Source organism: Monodelphis domestica, chromosome 5 (genome assembly GCF_027887165.1).
Source record: "Monodelphis domestica isolate mMonDom1 chromosome 5, mMonDom1.pri, whole genome shotgun sequence".
NCBI classification, from domain to species: domain Eukaryota; kingdom Metazoa; phylum Chordata; class Mammalia; order Didelphimorphia; family Didelphidae; genus Monodelphis; species Monodelphis domestica.
This window is the reverse complement of record NC_077231.1, coordinates 233,464,707-233,470,706: the sequence shown is the minus strand read 5'-3', so window position 1 is coordinate 233,470,706 and position 6,000 is coordinate 233,464,707. Positions and strand designations below refer to the sequence as shown.

General features: G+C 42.6%; 1 long non-coding RNA gene across 3 annotated transcripts in view; it reads left to right on the top strand.

Moving 5' to 3' along the window:
- The first annotated feature begins 1,674 nt into the window (after positions 1–1,674).
- Positions 1,675–6,000, top strand: part of LOC103100417 (uncharacterized) — a 95,192-nt gene continuing 90,866 nt past the window's right edge. Inside the window, exon 1 of one of the 3 annotated variants that reach the window (XR_008912361.1) lies at positions 1,675–3,427. This is a non-coding gene — a long non-coding RNA (uncharacterized LOC103100417). The remainder of the gene's footprint in view (positions 3,428–6,000) is intronic. The other 2 variants (XR_008912362.1, XR_473228.3) reach the window with 2 other exon arrangements.

The window sequence follows — 6,000 nt, the reverse complement described above, 5'->3', positions numbered from 1 at the left end:
CACTAGTGCTTACAACATCTTTGTGTAAATACATTAGCTCACCAATCTGTGCCTTTTGTCACTCTTGCCTTAGGTTAAGGATTGAGGAAAGACAGTCCTTAGCTGCAGGGATAGATCTTAGGTCAGGACTCCCCAGCTTCTACTATACTGCAGACTCGTAAAATCAATAAATTCCACACTGTAGACCTTTGCTCTCCACCACCAGGGAGATGAAAGAAGAAGGGGGGGGGGGGGAGTCAAGTTTGTAATCCTGGAGTCCTTGTTGGGACTCTCTTCCTCCTCCCAATTCAGATTCCCAGGTGACTGCCTCGAGGTCATGTCAGGGTATATTCTGTTGGTCTGGACTCTAACTCGAGGGCTTATGAACGCACCTGTACCCTTTCCTTAATCGTTGTTCAACAGACAATAATTGGTTCGAAGGAAAGGCATTTACTATGAAAGTATCGTGAAATAGTAGCTGTAACACATTGCTCCTGTGAACACGGGGCACACTCTACTCCAAACATACCCCGTATCATGGGGAGCCTGGAGAGTACACCAGTAGAGAAATATACACATGGAGAATGTATATGACACGGTTGTGCCTTGTTTATTTTCTCTTCTCTGAGTATCCCCATAATGCTTCCCTCTTGGGTTCTTCCATAGGGCAGGCCACCCAGCTGGGTTCCCTGAGTCAGCTTCTCTCTATAGTTTAACTCTCAAGTGCCTGGGCTAATTCTCTCTTGAATCCATTGATGGTTCTCTTCTCTGCTGCTGGGAATCGCCCTCCTCAAAGCTGTGTCCTGGATCAACTCTCTTTCCTCCTGGTCATAGCATTTTCTTCCTGGGGGCTGATTGCTCTGCTGCAAAATGTCATGACCAGTGTAGGAGTGGGAGGGAAATGAATCCTCTCCCCTGTCCCTCTGGTAGAGGAACAAGGCTCTCTCAAGGGCTGGGATTCTTCTTTGTACCCCTTTTGTACCCCTTTGTACCCTGTTCTCTTCTCTGTTGCCAGGAGTTACACACTTCTCCGAACTCTCATGTCTCAACTGTCCCTAGAGCTGGCAAGTTTGTAAGATCCTTGAGGGCAACGATGGTCTTTTGCCTCTTGTTGCATCCCCATTTGGCACATAGTAGGTGATGAGTAAATATTTATTAATTGATCAAATGATCAAAGGCATCAGGGGCATGGCTGATTTTTATAGCTAAGGCAAAGTGCTTTCTAATTACACCAAAGAGAACTCCTTTACCCTTCCCAAAGAGACAACTCAGTGAAAACTGTCTTCGCATAAGACTCTACTTCCTTGTTTTAACTGTTTGAGTCCTGCATCTCCTGTGCTTTCATCCACTGGGCAAGGGGGAAGGATAGACCCCAACAGAGCAGAGATTTTCCAATCAAATCCAATCAAATTTCCAATCAAATAAGTAACTAGGTTTTAGTAAGTGAGGATAGTGATTCAAAAGCCTCTTCAGAAACAAGGGATGTTCTACTCCAACCCTCATCCTTAGGATTCTGGTCTTCTCCCTCCATTTTCCCTTTGGCACTATTCCCTTGACACATCCTCTTCAGTTCATTCTGTGCACAGCCAGACACAGGATATGTGTGGCTAGTATAGAAATGATGTTGGCTCAGTACTGGTACCATACTCCTACACAGAGCAGGCGTGGGAATGCCCTAGAAAACAGGGGACAGTTTTTTAGTCATCTTCAGTTGTCCTTCCTAAATCATCCTTTTCTTCTGTACTTTGCCCAAAGCCAAACTATTTTTCTGTTTCCCAAGGAAGCCGCTCTCTTTAAGGGCGATGTGCTTTCCCTTAAAAAAAAAAAAATCCTTTAGGGAGCTCAATTGAAACCAGACTGAGACCTCAGGAGGTCACGTGACCCTGACTCTGATTCAGGAAGGTCGCTGTGGCTCGGGCCTCCTACTCGACCTAAGAAAATCCCAGTGAGGAAAGTTAGCCTCACTGCCAGGCCTACTCTCATTCTGCAGTTGACAGTGGAGACACATAAGAAGATTGATTTGTCACTTAGGAATTCATCTCAAAGAGCCAATGAGGTGGTCGTGATGGAATCGAGGCCAAAGGAACGCAAGCTGGCCAGAATGCGGCGGCTTCCCTCACGGACACAGAAACGGTCCCTCGCCAGCTGCGGGCTCATTGCTCCTTTCCATGGACCGCGAGTGTATGACAATGGCTTGGCCTCCAGTTATCGCGGCACCTTCTGCTTCAGAGAGGGGACACCTGGGAAGGGGGCGTTCTCCTCCTAAAATGGCAACTGTTGAGATTTTAGCTCTTCCTCAGCATTCCTTGGAATTTAAGGCAGAATGTTAAGCAGCTCCCAGGAACTCTAAAGAATCCGTCTCACTTCTCTCCCTGGCTTTGTCCCGGCTGGTCTAAGGGGATGTGTCCATCCAGGCCCGCCTCTCCCAAATTAAATGTGATGGAGTGGCTGGGTGGATGGCTGTGATTTTCATCTTTCTTGAGCAGTGACAGATGATGCCGCAACCTCGGAGCAAATAAAGTCATCAAGTCCCAAGCACCACTGACATAATCAAAAAATCAGAGGCTGGAGAGCCACAGGCCTTCCATTTATTATGGGAAATAATGGGAGAAGAGCGAGCAATTAGGATCGACTTTGGGATGCGCTGCTGGGAGGGAGTGAAGATTTGTAATTCCTGCCCTCGGGCCATATCAAGATTTGGAACCAGAGCCCAATTTGAAATAACACAAACTAAAAAAACTTTATTAGACGAGGTGTCATTTGGAGTCCAGTTCTTTGAACTAGCCCTAAATTCCTGCGGGTTATAATCTAATGCGCAATCGCGGCACCCGGTTCCAGGAGGGGCCGGGTATGGTAGGAGCAGGATGTGTGACGGGTCCTTGAAGCCTTGCCTGGACCTCCAAAGACCTTTTATTCTCTTGTCCTTTTAACCCTCCTGCCTCACGCGAACCACAGTGCTGAGTGCAGGGCCAAGCAGTTCAGTAATTGAGGCTGATTATAACCAGAGGTGTCCACTGAACGACCCTAAAGGCATGTCAAGTTGGGGGATGGCGAGACGCGGAGGTGAAGGCTAAGGGTCTCATAGCCCAGGGGAATCCCACGTCGCCTGTCCCCTAACTCTAGAAAGTTGGGTCAGGGCCAGCTACAACTTGAAATGTGGAGTCCAACTTAATGGGGGAGGGGGATGCCAAAATAGCTAGTTAGAGTTCAGTCTCCGAGTAGTCCACTTAGGGGGCGGGGAGACGCGGAATGTGACGTCATAGTAGAAGGGACTGAGGGATGGAGGGGAAATGATTTCGCCAACATCCGGGAGCCATTAAGCAGCTCGGACTGCAGCCTGCCACCAATGAGAACGCAGCTCCCCTGTTTCTTTCATTAGGGTCCGGCGCATCCTAGAAATGGAATTTCCCCTGATTGGTCCAGGAAGTGAGGAGAAACTGCAGAATGGGTCTGTCTTACATCTCTTTGCTACCTGCCTCTGGGGGACATAAAGGGGGTCGCATAACTTCCAAGGACACCGAGACTTTTGGCTTGCACACCGACTTCAATTGATAGCTGGCAACCCTTCGTTCTTACCTTTCAGGGGCTACGTTGGAGCTAAGCATCTCTGCGAAGCCTTTCAATAAATCCCTCAAAGGGGGCAGCTGGATGGTTTAGTCTTAGTGGATGGAGAGCTAGGCCCAGAGATGGGAGGTCCTGGGTTCAAATCTAGCCTCAGATACTTCCTAGCTGTATGACCCTGGGCAAGTCACTTAACACCCCCCCCCCCCATTGCCTAGCCCTTACCATTCTTCTGCCTTAGAACCAATGCACAGTATTGATTCTAACACAGAAGGTGAGGGTTTTAAAAAAAATAAATCCCTCAAAGACCAGGATATATACTACAACACATTAACTCAGAGATCTGGGTTTAGGAAGTCAATACATGTTTGCTTCCAAGGATTTAACAAATAGAAACTCCAATTAGCTAAATAACCATGGATGAGTTGCTAATTAAAGGGCCCCAGGAAAACAAAAATATGTGTGTAACAATATATGCATACACATATGTGGGCATATATATTAGAATGTACACATCATTCATTCTTTCCTTGTAGGGATCATGGGGAGAAAAATTGATTCTTTCCACCCGTTAATTTTGCTTATGTGCTTTACTAGATAGAAACAAGGAGGAAAGAGGGAAAAGACAGAAAGAAACAGATTCAAAAGAGAACTCAGTTTTTCTTCTGCTGTTAGGAGGGAAGTATACTATTCAAGTGAATTTTTCAGATTAACAAAGATTACACCTTTAAGTGGCAAAATATTTTTGTTTCAATCATTAAAATTTTTTTTTTAATTTTGTTAGATATTTCCCAGTTACATGTAAAATATTTTATCATATAAATTTTGGGAGGATTCCAAATTCTCTCCCTCCCCTCCACCTCCTTGAGAAGGCAAGCAGTATGATATTAATTATACATGTGAAGTCATGCAAAATGTATTACAATATTGGGCATGTTACAGAAAGAAAACACAGGCAAACTTCATGCACACACACACACACACACACACACACACACGCTCCCCCCAAAAACCAAAGTTAAAAAAAAGTATGCTTTAATCTGCATTCAGACTCCAGTTCTTTCTCTGATAGCATTTTTCATCCTGTATCCTTTGTCATTGTCTTAGATCATTGTCTGGATCTGAGTAGTTAAGTCTTTGATCATCCTTACCATACTGCAGTTGCTGTGTACAATGCTTTTCTGGTTCTACTCACTTCATTTTTTTAAAACCCTTCCTTCTGTCTGAGAATCAATGCTAGGTATAGTTTCCAGGCAGAAGGATGGTTATGGCTCTGCAACTGATGTTAAGTGACTTGCTCCAGGACTTCACAATTCTACCAATAATGCATTAGAATTGTCCTAATTACACCCCCTTCTGCATTTGCTGTTTTCTTTTTTTTTTACCATGTAAGCCACTGATAGGTGAGGTGATATCTCAGAGATGGTTTAATTTGCATTTCTCTAATCAGTAATGATTTGGAGCACTTTTTCATATTGATAGCTTTAATTTCTGAAAATTATTCATATTTCATGATCACTTATCAACTGGGGAATGGCTCTGATTTTTTATAAATTTGGTTCAGTTCTATATGTTTCAAAAATGAGGCTTTTATCAGAGAAATGTGTTGTAAAATTTTTTTCTGTTTCCTATTTTTCTTCTGAATCTGGCTGGATTAGTTTTGTTTGTACAAAAGCCTTTTAATTTCATGTATTCAAAATTGTCTATTTTATTTCCTGTGATAGTTTTTATCTCACTCTTCCCTTACCTATAGATCTTACAGGTACATTTTTCCATGATCCCCTAATTTACTTATGATATCACTTATGATATGTTTAAATCGTTTATCTTTTTTGACCTTATTTGGTATACAGTTGAGAGACATTGATTGGTCTATGCCTTCCTTCTGCCAAGCTTTCCAGTTTTCCAAGCAATTTTCTTCAAACAGTGAGTTCTTACCCCCAAAACTTGGATCTTTGGGTTTGCTAAACACTAGGGTTATTATGATCATTTATTACTGTGTATTGTATGCCACATCTATTCCATTGATCCACCACTTTATTTCTTAGTACCAGATTGTTTTGGTGATTATTGCTTTGTAATATAGCTTAAAATGTGGAACTTCTAGGCCACCTTCCTTCAATTTTTGTTGTTGTTGATTCCTTTCCTTAAACTTTTTTCATTGATTCCTCTGATATTCTTGAACTTTTGTTCTTACAGGTGAATTTTGTTATTTTTACTAGCTTTTTAAATAATTCTTTGGTAATTTGGTAAATTAATTTAGTAGGTAAATTAATTTAGACAGAATTGTCATTTTTATTCTATTGGCTTAATTTGTACATGGTGATATTATTTTTCAGTTGTTTAGATTTGTCTTTATTTTTATGAAAAGTATTTTGTAATCGTTTTCATACAATCCCAATACTTGTCAGCAGATAGGCTCCTAGGCATTTTATATTGCTTGCAGTCATATTAAATGGA